Raw genomic sequence first — 21,916 nt, forward strand, 5'->3', positions numbered from 1 at the left:
GCCGGAATCGAAATCGAACCTAGGATACTCAGGCTCGCGAAACTTCGCCCATGGAAATTCATGTAGTTCATTCCACTCCGCCCAGTGTCACTCTCTCTAACAGTGACTGTGTTCGTCCCAAAAATAGTGTGCGTCGACATCGCCGGAACTCCCGTCAAGTCGCAAGTGATTATGTACCAGTGTCAGTTCACGTTGCACGAGACAGTCGCTCTTGTCGTCAGCAGGACAATAAACTTTTTGTGGACTTGGACATTAACGGCAAAGTGATACTATTCCAGCTCGATACCGGGGCTGCAGTTTCACTGAGCAATCAAGACACTTACAAACTGCTGGGCACACCTCCGTTGCGTGCCGCAAATGTTAAGTTAACTAGCTATTCAGGTCAAGAGATCCCTGTGTTAGGACAGAGCAGCCTTCTTGCAACATACGAAGGACAAACAAAACTTGTGTCATTTTACTTCCTTCGTTCCTCATCTCCAGTCAACTTGTTTGCTTTCGATTTATTTCAGTTGTTTAACTTGTCTATAGTAAATCAGGTCCTATCAGTGAACCAGACTGTGCCTTAAGACAGTGTTTCTCGTCTATGTGAAGAATTTGCAGACATTTTTCCACTGGGCCTCGGTTGTTCTAAGAAGTATGAAGCACATTTGAAACTGAAAGCAAACGCGCAACCGAAATGTTTCAGAGCACGCAATGTTCCCCATGCATTGCGTGATGAGGTCGCAAAAACATTACACGATTTGGAATCACAAGGTGTAACTGAACGTGTGCAGGCTTCTCTCTGGGCATCACCCTTATTAATTTTGCCGAAACCTTCCGGAAAGTTGAGACTGTGTGGACTTCAAGGCAACAGTGAATCCACAACTATTGATTGCAACTTTTCCTTTACCTCGCCCGGAAGATCGTTTTGACAAACTGTGCCCGGGTAAATATTTTTCGAAGTTGGACCTCGCAGATGCGTACTTGCAAATACAGGTGGACAACGAATCCCATCGCGTTTTGGTGGTTAACACGCATCTTGGTTTGTATCGATTCAAACGACTGCCATTCGGGTGTGCATCCGCCCCTGCAATGTTTCAGCAATATGTACAAACTGTATGTGCGTCGGTCCCTACTGCAGCAAATTATCTGGACGATATTGTGATCTCCGGTAAGACAGAAGAAGAACATTTGGCCAATCTGAGAACACTATTTCAGGTCTTGCGACAAAATCGTCTTCGCTTGCGGAAGGACAAATGTGTGTTTTTTGCTCGGGACTTGCCGTACTTGGGACATGTACTCAATGCCCAAGGCATACATCCCAGTCCCACGCACCTTCGTGCCATACAAGACTTGCCTTCGCCGCAGAATTTGAAGCAGCTACAGATTGTGCTGGTAAAAATTACATATTATAACCGCAATGTTCCGCATGTCTCTTCCATTTCAGCTCCCGGTGGTATACGTCGGACCCGCGTGTCGCCACTATCAGTGATTGCAGACCGAGCGCCGCCATACGTCAGGTCTAGAGAGACTTCCTAGCACTCGCTCCATTTGTACAGCCGACTTTGCTAGTTATGGTTCACTGCCTACTTACGTTCTCATTTGCCGAGAAGATAGTTTAGCATAGCCTTCAGCTACGTCATTTGCTACGACCTAGCAAGGCGCCATATTCAGTTACTATTGATATTGTGAATATGTACCGCCAAGAGCGACGTTCATCATTAATGTATTAAAGTTAAGTATTTCACCAGCTACGTCCGTTTTTTTCTATGTTCTAATTTCCTTTCCTGTTCCAGACCTCACGCCAGCCTGCGTGAGCTAAAACGCGTGCCTTTCGGCCTCCTCTAGTAACACGGTGTTGGCTCTCCTGCCAACCACAACAACTTCCTCCATAACCAAACTGGTGACTACTTGATTGCATATGCCATAAATTTCTTTTTTCCGCGTTCCGATTCACCACTTCTTCATTAGTTACTGGATCTCCCCATATGATATTGAGCATTTTTCTGTAGTACCACTCTGGTATGATACACCGAATAGCCAAAAAAACCGGTACACCTGTCTAATATCATGTATGGCCCCTGAGAGAAGTGCCGCAACACGACGTGGCATGGTCGCGACTAATGTCTGAAGTAGTGCTGGAGGGAAATGACACCCTGCACCCTGCAGGGCTATTCACAAATCCGTAAGAGTACGTTGGGGTGTAGATCTCTTCTCAATAGCACTTTGCAAGACATCCCAGATATCCTCAATAATTTCATGTCTGGGGAGTTTGTTGGCCAGCGGAAGTATTTAAACTCAGAAGAGTGTTCCTAGAGCCAATCTGTAGCAATTCTGGAATGGGATGTTACATTGCCTTGCTGCAATTGCCCAAGTCCGTCGAAATCCACAATAGGTATGAATGGTAGCAGGTGATCAGGCAGGATGCTTACGTATGTATCACCTATCAGAGTCTATGTAGACGTATCAAGGGTTCCCTATCATTCCAACTGCACACGCCCCACACCGTTACAGAGCCTCTATCAGCTTGAACAGTCCCCTGCTGACATGGTCCATGGATTCATGAGGTTGTCTCCATACTCGTACACGTCCATCCGCTCGATACAATTTGAAACGAGACTCGTCCGATAAGGCAACATGTTTCCTGTCATCAACAGCCCAATGTCGTTGTTGACAGGCCCAGGCGCGGCGTAAAACTTTGTGTCGTGCAGTCATCAAGGGTACACAAGTGGGCCTTCGGCTCCGAAAGCCCACTTCACTCTGACACTTGCTGATGAATCAGCACTGAAATCTGCAGCAATTTGAAGGACGGTTGCACTTCTGTCACGTTAAACTATTCTCTTCAGTCGTCGTTGGTCTCTGTCCTGAAGGATCTTTTTCCGGCCGCAGCGATGTCGGTTATTTGATGTTTTACCGGATTCCCTATATTCACAGTATATTCGTGAAATAGTCGTAGGGGAAAATCCCAATTCATCGCTACCTCGGAGATGCTGTTTCCCATCGCTCGCGCGCCGAGTATAACACCACGGCCGGCCTAAATGGCCCAGCGGTTCTAGGCGCTACAGTCTGGAACCGCGCGACCGCTACGGTCGCAGGTTCGTATCCTGCCTCGGGCATATATGTGTGTGATGTCCTTAGGTTAGTTTGGTTTACGTAGTTCTACGTTCTAGGGGACTGATGACCTCAGAAGTTAAGTTCCAAAGCGCTCAGAGCCATTTGAACCATTTGAATATAACACCTCGTTCAAACTCACTTAAATCTTGATAAAAATTGTAGCAGCAGTACCCGATCTGACAACTGCGCCAGACACCTGTTGCTTACATAAACCGTATTCTACCTGTTTACAGATCTCTGTATTTGAATACGCATGCCTATGCCAGTTTCTTCGGTGCTTCAGTGTAGATCGATACCTCCCCCAACCGCGTCTCACAGTTGGCAATGGAAACACAGATTTTCTGGCGACGATAGCGGTCGCGCGGGGACCCGGCGGATGCAGTGATGCGCGTCCGACTATGGCCGGCCTCCACTGCCAAGGTGTATGATGGCCGGCAGCAGCTACACAGTCCAATGCCAGTCGTCGTCTTCGACAGTCTTCAGCCATAATCAGCCTTCACAGTACGCTGGTGTGTGAGTAGTGGAGCCTCACACTGCGCGATGTTCCTTAGTTTGTTTCTTGTAATACCTGGACTATATTGCTGTTCATTCTTTTGTAAAATTTCTTCGCAAAAGCTAAAAGTTAAGTAAAACTTCTGTGTACTGTATTTACGTATTTACTTATCATTTCTGTCCCTGCTCAGCTTCCCTGCGACGACAGCTGCTGTACAACCCTGTAGCCCATCTCTCCTTACTTTTGTATATGAAGTAGTACACAAAAACAATTTTGAAAAGTTCTTTTCTTATCTTAACCGTTTATCATGCATGTTTCACTTATTACAAATCACACTACAGAAAAGGATATTTACAAAACACTTCCTAACACTTAAATTTACTATTAGATCTTAAGAAATTCCTCTTTTTGAGAATAACTTCTCTTGCTATCGGCAGCTGCAATTCATTTCATCTCTTAATTCGGCCTTCATCCGTTATTTTGCTGGTCAAGCAACAAAACTGCTACTTCTACTATCTCATTTCCCCATATTATTCCTTCAGCATCATATGAGTGGTTACCTTCCATTACCCTTCTCTTACTTTTTTTTATGTTCATATTACAATTTATTTTCAAGACACTATCCATTCCTTTAAACTGCTCTTTCAAACCCTTTGCTTTCTGTCATATACACTCCTGGAAATTGAAACAAGAACACCGTGAATTCATTGTCCCAGGACGGGGAAACTTTATTGACACATCCCTGGGGTCAGATACATCACATGATCACACTGACAGAACCACAGGTACATAGACACAGGCAACAGAGCATGCACAATGTCGGCACTAGTACAGTGTATATCCACCTTTCGCAGCAATGCAGGCTGCTATTCTCCCATGGACACGATCGTAGAGATGCTGGATGTAGTCTTGTGGAATAGCTAGCCATGCCATTTCCACCTGGCGCCTCAGTTGGACCAGCGTTCGTGCTGGACGTGCAGACCGCGTGAGACGACGCTTCATCCAGTCCGAAACATGCTCAATGGGGGACAGATCCGGAGATCTTGCTGGCCAGGGTAGTTGACTTACACCTTCTAGAGCACGTTGGGTGGCACGGGATACATGCGGACGTGCATTGTCCTGTTGGAACAGCAAGTTCCCTTGCCGGTCTAGGAATGGTAGAACGATGGGTTCGATGACGGTTTGGATGTACCGTGCACTATTCAGTGTCCCCTCGACGATCACCAGAGGTGTACGGCCAGTGTAGGAGATCGCTCCCCACACCATGATGCCGGGTGTTGATCCTGTGTGCCTCGGTCGTATGCAGTCCTGATTGTGGCGCTCACCTGCACGGCGCCAAACACGCATACGACCATCATTGGCACCAAGGCAGAAGCGACTCTCATCGCTGAAGACGACAAGTCTCCATTCGTCCCTCCATTCACGCCTGTCGCGACACCACTGGAGGCGGGCTGCACGATGTTGGGGCGTGAGCGGAAGACGGCCTAACGGTGTGCAGGACTGTAGCCCAGCTTCATGGAGACGGTTGCGAATGGTCCTCGCCGATACCCCAGGAGCAACAGTGTCCCTAATTTGCTGGGAAGTGGCGGTGCGGTCCCCTACGGCACTGCGTAGGATCCTACGGTCTTGGCGTGCATCCGTGCGTCGCTGCGGTCCGGTCCCAGGTCGACGGGCACGTGCACCTTCCGCCGACCACTGGCGACAACATCGATGTACTGTGGAGACCTCACGCCCCACGTGTTGAGCAATTCGGCGGTACGTCCACCCGGCCTCCCGCATGCCCACTATACGCCCTCGCTCAAAGTCCGTCAACTGCACATACGGTTCACGTCCACGCTGTCGCGGCATGCTACCAGTGTTAAAGACTGCGATGGAGCTCCGTATGCCACGGCAAACTGGCTGACACTGTCGTCGGCGGTGCACAAATGCTGCGCAGCTAGCGCCATTCGACGGCCAACACCGCGGTTCCTGGTGTGTCCGCTGTGCCGTGCGTGTGATCATTGCTTGTACAGCCCTCTCGCAGTGTCCGGAGCAAGTATGGTGGGTCTGACACACCGGTGTCAATGTGTTCTTTTTTCCATTTCCAGGAGTGTAATTACGTTGTCACCGGCAGTCTTCAGAGCTTTTACTTCTTCCCACTGAATTTTAATCCCCTTTCGAACTTTATTCTTCGTTCCCTTTACTGCTTGCTCGATGTACAGATTGTATAAAATTGGCGATAGGTTACATTTCTGTCTCATTCCGTTCTCAACCATTCACGTCCTCAAGGATTGTAACTGTCGTCTGGCTTCTGTATCAATTGTAAATAACCTCTCGTTGCCAGTAATTTACCCCTCGTACCTTCATAAATGCAGATAGCGCTTTCCAGTCGACATTTTCTCTAAATCCACATATGCTATAAAGGTAGATTTGCCTTCTTTTAGCCTTCTAAGATCAGTCAGTGTGACTCGCGTGTTCCTACATTTCTCAGGAATCCAATATGATATCCCGCAAGGTCGGTTTCCAGCAGTTTTTCCATTCTTCTGTAAGTAATTCGTTTCAGAATTTTGTAATTTTGTCACCATGACTTATTAAACCGATTGTTCTGTAATATTCCAGTACCTGCCTTCTTTGGGATCGGAATTACGACATTCTTCTAGATGTCTGAGAGTTTTTTTCCTGCCTCATATATCTTATGCGCCAGGTAGAATCTCATCAGTTATGATGAAGTAAAGAGAATGCTTATCAAGTAACAGGGCTAGGAAAATGTATTCATGGCAGAAACAATAACAAGAAATATAAGAAATGACATAATGCGAGACAAGGATAAAATTCTGAAGTTCAAATGCTCCAAACTACGTACCAGCAAAAGAAGATGAAACGAAACTGGAGAAGGATAAGAGCACACTTAATGCGATCCTCCTCGGTGATAAAGCATCAGACATCAATATCTCAATGGAAAGTTAGAGCATCCCGACCGACTGTGTTGGTTGGCCCACAATACACTCAGACACATTCCACGCAAAGTCCAAGTTTACTATCATATAAGTACACTAAGGCTAAAATCTGATCTAATCAAATAGCTGTGATGCCTCCATTCTATGAGTTAAGTGGTGCTCTGTTAAAGGCACTGGATTCGTATTCGGCAGGAGCAGAGTTCAAATCCCAAACTGTCTGTATAAATTTAAGTTCCCACGCCTTCCCTAAATCGCGTAAGGCCGAATTTCGTGATAATTCCTTTCAAAGAAATACGGAAGATTTTTTCCCTCCATCCCTGTCCAAACCGCACTTGTGCTCCATTTATAAAGATCCTATCATCGACGGAACGTTGAACCTCAGCTCTTCATTTTCCTTCATGCCCCTACTCACTAAACAGAAGTGGAGACGATATACCATCATCATATTGGCCTAATAGCTTATTACTTTCCTGAATGAAGATGAACTGAACGAATGTTAGATGGCTTTTAGAATAAGTGTGTGACAAAAGAAAGTATTGCCAGAAAGACTTTTAGAGAGGAAAGGAAGGGGACTGCCGCTTTCTAGCTACGGCTTCTCATCTACATAGATTTAAATTTTTTTTTGATATAATATAGTTAATACGTGCTCAAAAGAACACTTAGCGAGAAAGTTTTGGGGTAGTTTTGAATTTTTTCATTGTATATGTCTTGAGAGGCTGAGTCCATATCTGAGGTTTGCCAACAAAGTTTCGTGATTCAACTCTGAAAAATATGCAAAAAAAGCTCAAACAACGATTTTGGCGGTTTCTTGCTTATAACTCTGAAGATAAAATAATCACATACTGAAATAACTATCTAAATATTAACAAATTTCATTGAATACAAGCGATTGGGTTGTGCACATCTGTTTATCTACAAAATGTAACTCCGTCAAGATCAGGAGAGAACTAATCTCACATCAACGCAAAAGAAGCCAGGAAATATCAAAATATTTCATCGAAGGTATCGCGTTATCTATATTGTATCTGTTCTTAAAACGCCAACACACCACTTTTTAGGGAGGCATTATGACTCAGTTCCCCAGGCAGCACTCACACAATGATGCATTTCACGTTAGGCAGTGTTAACTGATTATATGATCTGTCGTCTTAGAGCGAAAATGTACCTCATGTACACAATGTATAAACTGTGGCCATACCGTGAACACGTACATCGTCTCTGCTGTTCCTCAAACGTACTGTAACACTCGTTTAAAATAATAAAAACCTAATACCATGGAAGCTGACATCACATTTATTAAGTATGCTGTAACATCAAACTGAAAAATCATTTACTATCCACAGAACACTCGTAAAGCTAAGAACCAGTGTACGAGCCTGTTGATGTCGATTGTCTCCTACTACAAACTACACGAGTTGCATTGATCAGGAAACAACCACAAACGTAAATAGAAATGAAAAATGTGTACGTCGAATGTGACAAAATTAAGCCGGCGTGTAGAAGACGTGATGCGTCATAGATAAATCTTAAAAACAAAATTGCATCCAAAAAAATTCTCCTCCCTCTCAGAACGACTATAAAACACACGAAAACCTGTTTCTTGTTATCCGCAAACAGTGAAGCAGAACATAGAGCCCCGCGAGACGCTATTAATACGTGCTCCACAGGACATGGAGTCTATTCGTTTTGGAACTCTTCTACCAGCATTGGAAGCCTCTTGGGACTAACACTGTTAGCACCGTACTACTTTCTGGATCACCCCAGATATGCTCCTTAGGATTCGTGAAGCACTATCGAGATTATCACATCACGTGATTGACTGCATATTGCTGAATAAATTCGTCCCACACACGGATCCTCTCTGGCCGAGCGTTGCGTTATTCTGCTGAATCGTTACCAAAATAACGATGTACCAACCCGTCTCATTTGGCTGTTCGAACAGCTACGGTACTGCATGTCAACTACTGCAACACTAGGTCTGCCTATTTCTATAACCGTCGTCTATCTGTCTTTCTCTTTCGTAGCTTCATCCTATCGCACAGGGTGCGCTGTTTTCTTTGTTTAATACTTTTTCTGTTTCTTATTTTATATTTGTGGGCTGTTGCACTTTCTGTCGCCACAGTCGGCAGTCAACCAAAGGAAGGAAAGTCGTGTGCACTGAGTGTCAGTGAATTGTATAAACATTGTTCTGTGTGTTAGTAGATTAAAAATTTCTCCGTCGTATTCTGAAACTGGCGAGCAATCCTTCATTTACCTTAACGACCTGGAAAACCACACAAAACCACCATCAGGGACTTTGGTGGACCAGACCAGTGCTCGTTAATCCGCCGCACAGATACCGTGTATGTCTGGTTCACCTCTCTGGCTTTGCAAGCTGGCACTCTACACGTTGAGTATACGAGTAGGTCGACTGTAGTAACCGTGCTGCAATGGCTGGCTGATTTTAGAGTATATCGCGTATTGCATTCATTATTAATTAACGCATTTTCCAAAACTTGTGTGTGTGTGTGTGTGTGTGTGTGTGTGTGTGTGTGTGTGTGTGTGTGTGTGTGAAAGAGGTGATACAAGTGGCTTGCTTGCCGTAAATATTTGTGGGTGTACATTATGTTTGCTGGTTTAAGAATATACACTCCTGGAAATGGAAAAAGGAACACATTGACACCGGTGTGTCAGACCCACCATACTTGCTCCAGACACTGCGAGAGGGCTGTACAAGCAATGATGTTGTCGCCAGTGGTCGGCGGAAGGTGCACGTGCCCGTCGACCTGGGACCGGACCGCAGCGACGCACGGATGCACACCAAGACCGTAGGATCCTACGCAGTGCCGTAGGGGACCGCACCGCCACTTCCCAGCAAATTAGGGACACTGTTGCTCCTGGGGTATCGGCGAGGACCATTCGCAACCGTCTCCATGAAGCTGGGCTACGGTCCCGCACACCGTTAGGCCGTCTTCCGCTCACGCGCCAACATCGTGGAGCCCGCCTCCAGTGGTGTCGCGACAGGCGTGAATGGAGGGACGAATGGAGACGTGTCGTCTTCAGCGATGAGAGTCGCTTCTGCCTTGGTGCCAATGATGGTCGTATGCGTGTTTGGCGCCGTGCAGGTGAGCGCCACAATCAGGACTGCATACGACCGAGGCACACAGGGCCAACACCCGGCATCATGGTGTGGGGAGCGATCTCCTACACTGGTCGTACACCTCTGGTGATCGTCGAGGGGACACTGAATAGTGCACGGTACATCCAAACCGTCATCGAACCCATCGTTCTACCATTCCTAGACCGGCAAGGGAACTTGCTGTTCCAACAGGACAATGCACGTCCGCATGTATCCCGTGCCACCCAACGTGCTCTAGAAGGTGTAAGTCAACTACCCTGGCCAGCAAGATCTCCGGATCTGTCCCCCATTGAGCATGTTTCGGACTGGATGAAGCGTCGTCTCACGCGGTCTGCACGTCCAGCACGAACGCTGGTCCAGCTGAGGCGCCAGGTGGAAATGGCATGGCAAGCCGTTCCACAGGACTACATCCAGCATCTCTACGATCGTGTCCATGGGAGAATAGCAGCCTGCATTGCTGCGAAAGGTGGATATACACTGTACTAGTGCCGACATTGTACATGCTTTGTTGCCTGTGTCTATGTGCCTGTGGTTCTGTCAGTGTGATCATGTGATGTATCTGACCGCAGGAATGTGTCAATAAAGTTTCCCCTTCCTGGGACAATGAATTCACGTTGTTCTTATTTCAATTTCCAGGAGTGTATTTAATGAGTACTGTGCAAGTCCCTATTACAAACCAAATTCAGAAAAAGAAAGAGTCATGTCTACAGACCTCCCATGTCACAGACTCCTGTGGAAAGGCGTCCACCTTAAAATGCTTCAACATAACACATCAACGACACCTTGTAGGAATTCACCCCTTTAACAGTAGTTTGATAGGTCTAAGCGTTCTGGCTTTTCGCCGAAATAAAGTAGGATAACCGCAGTCTCGTAAGCTAGAGTGGAACTCATCTTTGAAGTGAGCGACGTTACTTGGGAAGACAGACAGGTGTGAGCTTTGTCGCGTCTATTGGAGAGGCCCACATCAGCATCGTACCTCTCCTTTTCTGTGCATGGTGTTCGATGGCACAGTCGTTTGATGGCTATAGTGTGTAGAAGCCACAATCGTGATGGGTCGCCATCCTATTCTTCCAAATGAAAAACAACCGAATTAGGTCCTTTTCCTCCCTCACTTGAATATATTATACACATATCCTCATGGAGAAAGCCATTGGCACATACGATGAACAAATGAGAACCAACCTTTAGTCACCTGTCCTCCCCCTACTGAGTTTTAGCAGCCGTTAGCCTTGTGATGAAACTACATCACTGTTCCAATAAAAAATGAATCTTTGATGCCATTCAACCAACGTGGAAATCTGAATTATTTTCGCTCACCAATCCAACGTTAGGAGCTACGCTACTGTACATCAAGGAAGTACCTCCAGTACCCTGATGACCCACAAAAGGTTCCAGCGTAGCTAATTAGCAAGTAGTGGTTTCGACAAGCACTATGATCTTGAGAACAGGTTCAACTGTGATCTCGATTACATTTAACTGGATAGAGTGTTTGCTGCTTTCGTGATTTCATATTTTGCGAAACTGATGTAGGGAACACACGGAGACATCTGTAATGTGGGTACGGTCGTTCAGATCCTGATCGTGGAAGAATTGCCGACCTTGGTGTTTATAAACCAACAGTTCGTTGTTGGCGTGTAGTTCTGGATAACAAAGATACTGGACAAGTTCATAATATTAAGAGCAAATCTCTTCATGTTGTCTTCGATATTGCAGAATCAAGCACTGTTGGAACGTGTGTTGCTTCCAATTACTGCCACTTGGTGTAATGCTTTTCTAATTGGACAGTATGTCAATATATTTACCATTCTAGAGTGGCAATATCTGTGTTATGTTTCTAAAATTGTTCTAAAATCGACATTACCTGTGTTATGTTTCTAAAATTGTTCTAAAATCGACATTACCTGTGTTATGTTTCTAAAATTGTTCTAAAATCGACAATATCTCAGAGGAAAAACCAAGGGATTGAGTAAAGAGACAATGTGCGCAGTGAAAATCGAAAGTAGTTACGTCGCATAATATGACGGAAGTCTGTGAGAAAGTTAACTGTTGAAGAATCTTTTAGTGCTTATGAAAGGAAGAATGTAGCTGCTGTAGCATTTATCGTGACTCGTTGGGTGAGTGGGTTATTGGCGGACTGCCAGACCAAAGGTCCACTGCCAATCCCCATTCCTGCTGGAATTTTTCCTGTAATTTATAGCTTCTTTCACCTTGCAATGATTTTCAGACGTGGAAAATGCCAAGTTTTATCGTTGTTCGGAGCCCATGATAAACCGCAGATCGGAGGAAGGCAAAAGCGTACTATTCTCCGTAGAACGACTACTAGTAAAGTACTTCTGTAGGGCTGTATGAGTATTCAAATCAACCTTGGTGTTGACAATAGCAATATGCTCAATCGAATCTACAAAAATGGTCATGAATCCTGCTATACTAGGTAATCAAAAGATACACGTTTAATTTAAAAGAAGTACACACCGATAAAGAAACTAGTCATTCTTCTAAGAAGAACTGCTTTGCACTCTAAATTATTCGTGATATACGCGATGAATCAACTCAGAATTCAGAGTATACAGAATTCCTACTTGCTCATTTCCTTGGAGTAGCAGAATGAAAAAAAAAATCACATACACGGAAACTTCGCAGTAGTTTAGTGGGAATTAAATATTGCCGGACTCTGCAAAAGATCCTCATCTACCAAATGAACAAGCATCTTAACGCAAAATGGCACAGTTGTGAATTGTGACACATTCTACACGAAACTAGCTGGGGGTGACGTTAAACTGGCCGCTTTCATACCGCAAACGTCGCTTCAATACCTAGCAATAGGTATCACGCTAAATATATTTCGGAAACTTGACGAGAGAAATCGCAAAACCCAGCTGACGGTACTTACAACTTCTGCCAGAAGGCAGTCGCAGATACAAAATAAGAAAATGTCGATGGAAGAAATATTTCATTCTGCACGTGACTTAAATTCAAATGTAGCTTTATTAAGCCATCATTAAGAATGCATACATTCAATAAAGAAAGGCAGAGACGAGCTTTTGACTACGTCAACTACATTTCTGTTTACCTGTTTGAAACTTTGGGCGCTTTTACCGATGATAAACTCTTTAGTTGGTACACAAGACATTCCCTGAGCAAGTTAAGAACAGTCAAAGAAAGGATAATCTGTTTAATCGAGTATACGCTGAGGAATTGTCTCTGTGTGACTACGGTGACACAGATCATGTAACACGTGTGCCAGTATTCGTGGTGATCACATTTACTCCATGCTGAGGAGTGCTGAAGGGAGCAGCTATGATGCTACGAAAGTAGGCAGTCTCTGGACGAAGACCATGTGATAAATCTGATAAACCTCGGTGAGCTATCAGACCCGACATGTCGGTCGACTCGCACCTACTACTACCCATCCATCCTAAATACAGTCATTCAGTGCTTCGTATGTTTCCATAAACGTACATGTGTAGTATGCAAGTACGTGGTCACAAGAGTTTACGACTGAATTAGAACAGTAGTTGCGTAGACAGTAAGTAGGAACTGAAAACTTATAAGCGTAAGATGATATGATATCAAGACTTTTATTTAAATCCAATGTTGTAATGCGCATAAAAATGTAAATAACGACAGTCTAATGGTGAACCTACGCACGTGTAATAATATGATGAATTACGACGAGCTCTAACACACATCACATTTCATCAAGCAACAGGTTAGGAAATGAATCTGGAGGCTAATGAAAATAGGACAAAATAAATGTTGATCTCATGGATACGACAAGACAGAATTCCATTGTCTGCAGCTAGACTGAGATTCGATAATGGAGAAATTCAAGTTTATGGCGAGGCTTCCCTACACGCAGTGAATAAAAGCTCGATTTAGGACAAGAAGCAAGAAAGAGACGAAGTTTAACGCAGTCTGTTAAATTCGATGATAAAAAAATCAGATCTCTCAGAAATAAGACAAGAACTACTTTGCCATTATTCCTGCAGTTGTACTTAATGGATTCTAAATACTGATCTGTAGTAATATTTTTAGAAATAAACTTGCAATATTTGCAAGAACGGCGGAAAAGTGACACATTGGTCATATTAAATATGGAGATAAGTGGAGACAACAAGCAGAACAGTGTATAATATGAGAGATGAACGCAGTGTGAAACAAGAGACTCCAGTGGGCTCGTGATGTGGAAAGGATGTCTGGAAAGGCTGCGGCCAGAACTGAATAAGAAGCCAGACCACAGAAACGCCGCGTTGACGGGGTGAGAAATATACCACCTAACCAACTAAGAGCTTCACGAAAATGAAAGAAGGAATCATTTAGATCTGCGATTATTTACGAAACTTGTTTAGGCAGCACGTTTCGTTCAAGGTCTGAGGTCGTAACACAGGTGTCCGTTTAAATCCGAGTTTTATCGCTGCTGGAACTAACTCTGTGGAATTTACAGTGCTTTGTACATTAGGTACGTTGTATAGAAGTCTCTGTGGTAGGTAGACTACTAGATTTTTTCAGAGCTAACGGTGATGAATGGCTAATATACAGTACAACAGTCACACAATCTTTTATCTGCTTTTATTCCTTTTCCTTCCCCCAGTTAATGTTTGTCTTGTGTGAAGATGTTGGCTTATTATATTGCCATATTTTGTTTTACTAACTCCGAGTTAACAGTGTAGCTTATTAAATTATATCCATCAGTTAGCATGTAGAATTGGGGACAAGTCTATTATAATCACTTGTACCGACTGCTATTTAATTTCTAGAGGGCAAACTTTGCAGTTATTAATTGAAAGGTTGTCAAATATCATAAATCCTTTGCGGTTTCCGAAACAAGGCGCTCACATGCTCTCCCCTTTTACTTCTTTTCTAACTCATCCGCAATAAAAAAAATAGTACGCCATCAATGTGCGTAGGTACAGCCAATCAGTTAGCATGTACAATTAGGGACAAACCTATTATAATGACTTGTACCGACTGCTATTTAATTTCTAGAGGGCAAACTTTGCAGTTATTAATTGAAAGGTTGTCAAATACCATAAATCCTTGGCGGTTTCCGAAACAAGGCGCTCACATGCTCTCCCCTTTTACTTCTTTTCTAACTCATCCACAATAAAAAGAATAGTACGCCATCAATGTGCGTAGGTACATCCTGAGACAAAATTTACAATGTCACTCGCCTGTCCGTTAGCCTGAACTGCAAATTTTTACTATCTGTGACACAGAATAAAAAGTGAGAGACACAGCGTTACAAATATACTGTCAACTTACATGTTACCAATTGTACTTCGCAGGAAAGAAGATACCTACTGAACCAAGGTTAGGAGTTAAGGAAAGACGAATTTTAAACAAAAACGGTCTAACAAAAAGGTTCGATTTCTTCTACCATCAAACGAGGAAGTAAACTAGTCATCTACGAGCGTCATAGCTCGTAATAACAGCAATCTTCATGATGCACACTTTTCGTATAACATGATAAGGAGCTTGCGGAAATTTAGTAACGAATGTACAGTTTATTTTTTTTCACAGTCCTTTAAGCTCTTCATGTTTGACACATGCTTTTCTACATTTCTGTCACTGTAGATTCGGTGTATGTAGACAATCGAAAGATTGACATGCCACAGTTCGGATATATCAGTCAAAGATTTCTGACAGTTTAGAATGTATCTGCGTTTACCTTGCATGGAATTTTGTGAATTAGAAGATGTAGCAAAGTAGTTTCTGTCGCCTTGATCGCACCAGATTTTGGAGATGGAGGGTGTGACGCTAATGAGCCGATAATTATAACTTCAGATGAAAATGAAACAAAAACCAGTAAGAATACTCCAGCATCGGTATTAACATGATTTTATGCTCCTGTTCGAATCACGTTTTGTATTAATGTAGTCGCTATAATTGTATCAATATCTAGGTAATTTTTTATAAAGTTCCTGATTGCCAAACGTCTACGTAAAACGAAAGCTGTTAACCAAGTGGACCAGTGCTAACATTAATTGTTCGTCGTCGGGGCAAAGAAGAAGGAGCCTGTGTTACGCGCTCTGCCATGAAGCACTAGACGTACAGGACCCCACTGTTTCCGAACCGACCTCACGGCTGTTTCCAATCATCGGCTCTTCAGAAGGGAACAGTTTGGCGTGGTGAATCATTGGTAGTTTTCCCAAAAGTGAAGATATTCTAATTGTTGTCCCCATTAGTTTTAAGATTTACGGCAGACGTAATGCCTAATATATTACTTTAAAAATAAGAAAAAACATAAGCTATCTGTGATGCTATTGGTGAAAATGTGCTTTACAAATATATTATTAATAAATAATATATCGGGCGTCGTGGACCGACGGGAAACAACTGTTCTAAAGGTACTCTACTGGCCATTAAAACTGCTACACCAAGAAGAAACGCAGATGATAAACGGGTATTCATTGGACAGATATATTATACTACAACTGACATGTGATTACATTTTCACGCAATTTAGGTGCATAGATCCTGAGAAACCAGTACCCAGAACAACCACCTCTGGCCGTAATAACGGACTTGATACCCCTGAGCATTGAGTCAAACAGAGCTTGGATGGCGTGTACAGGTACAGCTGCCCATGCAGCTTCAACACGATACCACAGTTCATCAAGAGTAGTGACAGGCGTATTGTGACGAGCCAGTTGCTCGGTCACCATTGACCAGACGTTTTCAATTGGTGAGAGATCTGGAGAATGTGCTGGGCAGGGCAGCAGTCGAACATTTTGTGTTTCCAGAAAGGCCCGTTCAGGAGCTGCAACATGCGGTCGTGCATTATCCTGCTGGAATGTAGGGTTTCGCAGGGATCGAATGAAGCGTAGAGCCACGGGTCATAACACATCTGAAATGTAACGTCCACTGTTCAAAGTGCCGTCAATGCGAACAAGAGGTGACCGAGACGTGTAACCAATGGCACCCCATACCATCACGCCTGGTGATACGCCAGTATGGCAAAGACGAATACACGCTTCAAATGTGTGTTCACCGCGGTGTCGACAAACACGGATGGGACCATCATGATGCTGTAAACAGAACCTGGATTCATCCGAAAAAATGACGTTTTGCCATTCGTGCACCCAGGTTCGTCGTTGACTACACAACCGGGGGCGCTCCTGTCTGTGATGCAGGGTCAAGGGTAACCGCAGCCATGGTCTCCGAGCTGATAGTCCATGCTGCTGTAAACGTCGTCGTAATATTCGTGCAGATGGTTGTTGTCTTGCAAACGTCCCCATCTGTTGACTCAGGGATTGAGACGTTGCTGCACGACCCGTTACAGTCATGCGGATAAGATGCCTGTCATCTCAACTGCTAGTGATACGAGGCCGTTGGGATCCAGCACGGCGTATTACCCTCCTGAACCCGCCGATTCCAAATTCTGCTAACAGTCACTGGATCTCGACTAACGAGAGCAGCAATGTCGCGATACGATAAACCGTAATCGCGATAGGCTTTAATCCGACCTTTATCTAAGTCGGATACGTGATGGTACGCATTTCTCCTCCTTACACGAGGCATCACAAGAACGGTTCACCAGGCAACGCCGGTCAACTGCTGTTTGTGTATGGCAAATCGGTTGAAAACTTTCCTCATGTCCGCACGTTGTAGGTGTCGCCACCGGTACCAACGTTGTGTGAATGCTCTAAAATGCTAATCATTTGCATATCCACAGCATCTTCTTCGTGTCGGTTAAATTTCGCCTCTGTAGTACGTCATGAGTTTTCTAATTCCCTAAATGATAGTGACAAACTGCGCACGACTATTGCTTGTAATTCCCATAAATGAGAAACCACAATTAAAAATGTTAAAAATCGATTGTGAACCCTTACATCTTGAGCTAAGTGATTACGTGGTGGCCTTTGTACTTATTACCGCCATTACTAAATGGATAACCGCTCCAACTTCAACTTCGTGTTGCATAAACCTGCCTCGCAGTGGTGTCTTTTATAATGGACGATCAAAAAGAATCCGTTCGAAGACCATCCAGTGCAGAATCGGTATGTGAATCAGGCAGAGCCGTATTCACTGAGGAAATCGTCCCAGCGAAGTATCAGAATGAAGATACAGATTCGTTAGAACACTGTATCCCGCTGTGTGAAGACGTTCGTAAGAGCCTACTGCACATCCTCATCCTACAGGAATTGTCGACTCTTCGAGGCACTTTTTAAGGCACCGGAACCGTAGTAATCGCATGAGGAGAGATCAGGGCCATAGGGCGGGTGCACGAGCGTCAATTTTGAGTTGGCGTAACTTCTGCGTTACGACAATTGCAATATCTGGATGTGCGTTATCACAAGCAGCAGCGCCCCTCCAGACACTGTTCCACAACGAAGGGTTTCGTCAGACATGCTGACCTGTACACTTTCTTCATTCTTGGATGGATCTCTACCGGTGACTGACCTTCGGCAGCAAAGAAAAGAATAACAGCACGTTTCCCAATTTGGACGCATTTTGTAAGTACGCCGCCATAATTCACATTTCCAGATTTACCGCACGAACGTCGGAAAGACACGAATGCGACAATTATCACTTACCTACATGTCGCTGCTTATACAGGGTGGTCCATTGATCGTGACTGGGCCAAATATCTCACGAAATAAGCATCAAACGAAAAACTACAAACAACGGAACTCGTCTAGCTTGAAGGGGGAAACCAGATGGCGCTATGGTTGGCCCGCTAGATGGCGCTGCCATAGGTCAAACGGATATCAACTCCGTTTTTTTAAGTAGTGAAACGTCCCCTTAGAATAATTATACAGGACTGGCCTTAAACTGGCACACAATATTTTTTAGCGCAACGCAATCTGACTTTCAAAAATCCCTACAAAAGAATGGCCCTGACTAACATTAACCTATACGTTTCACAAATTACTTACCTCACAAAAATCTTGGTTACTCGAACTACTGCAATACAGCGAGCACCACTACTGCCAGCTAAATAAAAGATTCAAACTACTGAAGGCACTAACTACTGATAGGTATAGTTAGCAAATGAAAGATTTTGATAAAGAACAAACAATGTATTTACCCTAACAGTCATAATATATATAGCAGTTCATGACATCCAGTCTTACAAATTTCAAAACTCCGCCATCTCTCTTCCCACATCCACTACTGCTGGCGGCTCACCTCCAACTGCGCAACGCTACGCGCTGTTCACATCCATCTGCCCAACGCTACAATGGCGAGTATTGCAACAATGACAACCAGCCACAGACTGCACACAGCACAGTCAGTGATCTTCATACAGAGCGCTACGTGGCGTTACCAATAAAAAATCCTAAACAGCCTACTTATAGTAGGAACTCCCATTTTTATTACATATTCGTGTAGTACGTAAAGAAGTATGAATGTTTCACATGCACCACTTATTTAGTTCTTGTGATAGGTGGCGCTGTAATAGTCACAAACATATGGCTAACAATTTTAGACGAACAGTTCGTAACAGGTGGTTTTTTTTAAATTAAAATAGAGAACGAGGGTACGTTTGAACATTTTATTTCGGTTGTTCCAATGTGATACACGTACCTTCGTGAGCTTATTATTCCTGAGAACGCATGCTGTCACAGCGTGATTACCTGTAAATACCACATTTATGCAATAAATACTCACAATTATGCCTGTCAACCTCAATGCATTTGGCAATACGTGTAACGACATTCCTCTCAGCAGCGAGTAGCTCGCCTTCCGTAATGTTCGCACATGCATTGACAATGCTCTGACGCATGTTGTCAGGCGTTGTCGGTGGATCACGATAGAAAATATCCTTCAACGTTCCCCACAGAAGGAAATCCGGGGACGTCAGATCCAATAAACGTGCGGGCCACGTTCACATTTCAACGATCAAACCACCTGTCATGAAATATGCTGTTCAATACCACTTGAACCGCACGCGAACTATGTGCCGGTCATCCATCATGTTGGAAGTACATCGCCATTCTGTTATGCAGTGAAACATCTTGTAGTAACATCGGTAGAACATTACGTAGGAAATCAGCATACATTGCACCATTTAGATTGCCATCGATAAAATGGGGGCCAATTGTCCTTCCTCCCATAATGCCGCACTATACACTAATCCGCCAAGGTCGCTGATGTTCCACTTGTCGCAGCGATCGTGGATTTTCCGTTGCGCAATAGTGCATATTATGCCAGTTTACATTACCGCTGTTGCTGAAAGACGCTTAGTCGCTAAATAGAACGCATGCAAAAAATGTGTCATCGTTCCGTAATTTCTCTTGTGCCCAGTTGCAGAACTGTACATGACTTTCAAAGTCTTCGCCATGCAATTCCTGGTGCATAGAAATGTGGTACGGCAATCGATGTTGATGTAGCATTCCCAACACCGAAGTTTTTGAGATTCCCGATTCTTGCGCAATTTGTCTGCTACTGATGTGCGGATTAGCCGCGACAGCAGCTAAAACACCTACTTGGGCATGATCACTTGTTGCAGGTCGCGGTTGACTTTTCACATGTGGCTTAACACTTCCTGTTTCCTTAAATAAAGTAACTATCCGTCGAACGGTCCGGACACGTGGATGATGTCGTCCAGGATACCGAGCAGCACACATGATGCACACGCCTGTTGTGCATCATGCTCACAATAGCCATACATTAACACGATATAGACCTTTTCCACAATTGGTAAACGATCCGTTTTAAGACGGGTAATGCATCACAAAGCAAATACCGTCCGCACTGGCGGAATGCTACGTGATACCACGTACTTAGTACTTATACGTTTGTGACTATTACAGCGCCATGTATCACAAGGCGAAGAAAGTGGTCCAACTAAAACATTCATATTTCTTTACGTACTACACGAATATGTAATAAAAAATCGGGGTTCCTCTTTTATAAAACGCAGTCGATATCCGTTTGACCTATGGCAGCGCCATCTACTGGGCCAACCAGAGCACCATTTGGTTTCCCCCTTCAAGCTAGACGAGTTTCGTTCTTTGTGGTTTTTGCGTTTGATGCTAATTTCGTGAGATATTTGGCCCAGTCACTACGAATAGAGTAAGCAGCTCGTGGTCGTGTGGTAGCGTTCTCGCTTCCCGCGCCCGGGTTCGATACCCGGCGGGGCCAGGGATTTTCTCTGCCTCGTGATGACTGGGCGTTCTGTTATGTCATTAGGTTAGTTAGGTTTAAATAGTTCTAAGTTCTAGGGGACTGATGACCATAGATGTTAAGTCCCATAGAGCTCAGAGCCATTTGAACCATTTTTTTAACTATTAAGAGACCACCCTGTGTACCCGCGTCAGAGTAGCGCTACGTTGCATATACGCTGCAGTGACGCCCTCAAACGGAAACTTTTTGATCGCCTCTTACACATTCTTGTGTAACAACTCCGTCAGATGGACGTATCATCATCAACATTGAAAGTAATACGAAACTGCCTTAGACGCTACAAGTTACTCAGTGTAAAGTTCGCCGCTAAAGCAGTTTTAAAAAGTAACCTCTTCGCAATTTAGAGAACGTACTTTTTAAATACTCACCGCGGTGTAGGTGCCCACAGTCAGTACGTGTGAACACTATTGTTCTTTAGTTCCTACTAGCAGCGCTTGTCACTTCGCAGAAACAGTTAGCGCTGCGTGCAAAGTAGTGCGGCTTGATGGAATTCTGTTGCTAGACACACTTGTCCATTAGCCGGGAGAGACCGGTTCTTGCGCAGTTGTGGAAACGTGGCAGCGAAGAAAAGGAGTTGGGAGCTGATTTACGGTGGACGTCACGTGCTGTGCTCTGAGTCGAGATGGCTGCCATGGGTGAGCAGAGAGGGGGGGCTGGAGAGAGCTGGCCGGACAGCGAACCAGGGACAGCCCAGGCTCACATCGCGACGGCCTCGGCCGGCTACTTTACAGGCCGTCCCAGTTTGCTTCCAGCTGGTTGACTCTGCCGTGAATTACGATGAAGGGGAATACTCGTTATTGGGAAAAAATGCCAAGTTACATACTGCCAGATGAGTTGTGGGGAGAGAGATTACAGCAGTGCGCTTCCCTTTCTTGGAAACGGACTAGCCAGTTAGTACCTCACTACCAGTCTCCGAGTTGCAGACTTCCCATAAAATGTGTAACCACTAGTTTTGACAACAATAAAGGATACAACCGGGGACAGAACTTGCGAGACCCTTCACCTTTTTGTTACGCTGAAGGGCAAACTTTATTGTCTGTTACACGGCCTAACAGACAGGGAGACACAGTTCTACCAACATACTGTCAATCCACGTGTGTCCTTACTCCATATTATCGGAAACAAAAAGTTAGATACCTAATG

The sequence above is a fragment of the Schistocerca gregaria genome, chromosome 1 (assembly GCF_023897955.1).
Source record: "Schistocerca gregaria isolate iqSchGreg1 chromosome 1, iqSchGreg1.2, whole genome shotgun sequence".
NCBI lineage: Eukaryota > Metazoa > Arthropoda > Insecta > Orthoptera > Acrididae > Schistocerca > Schistocerca gregaria.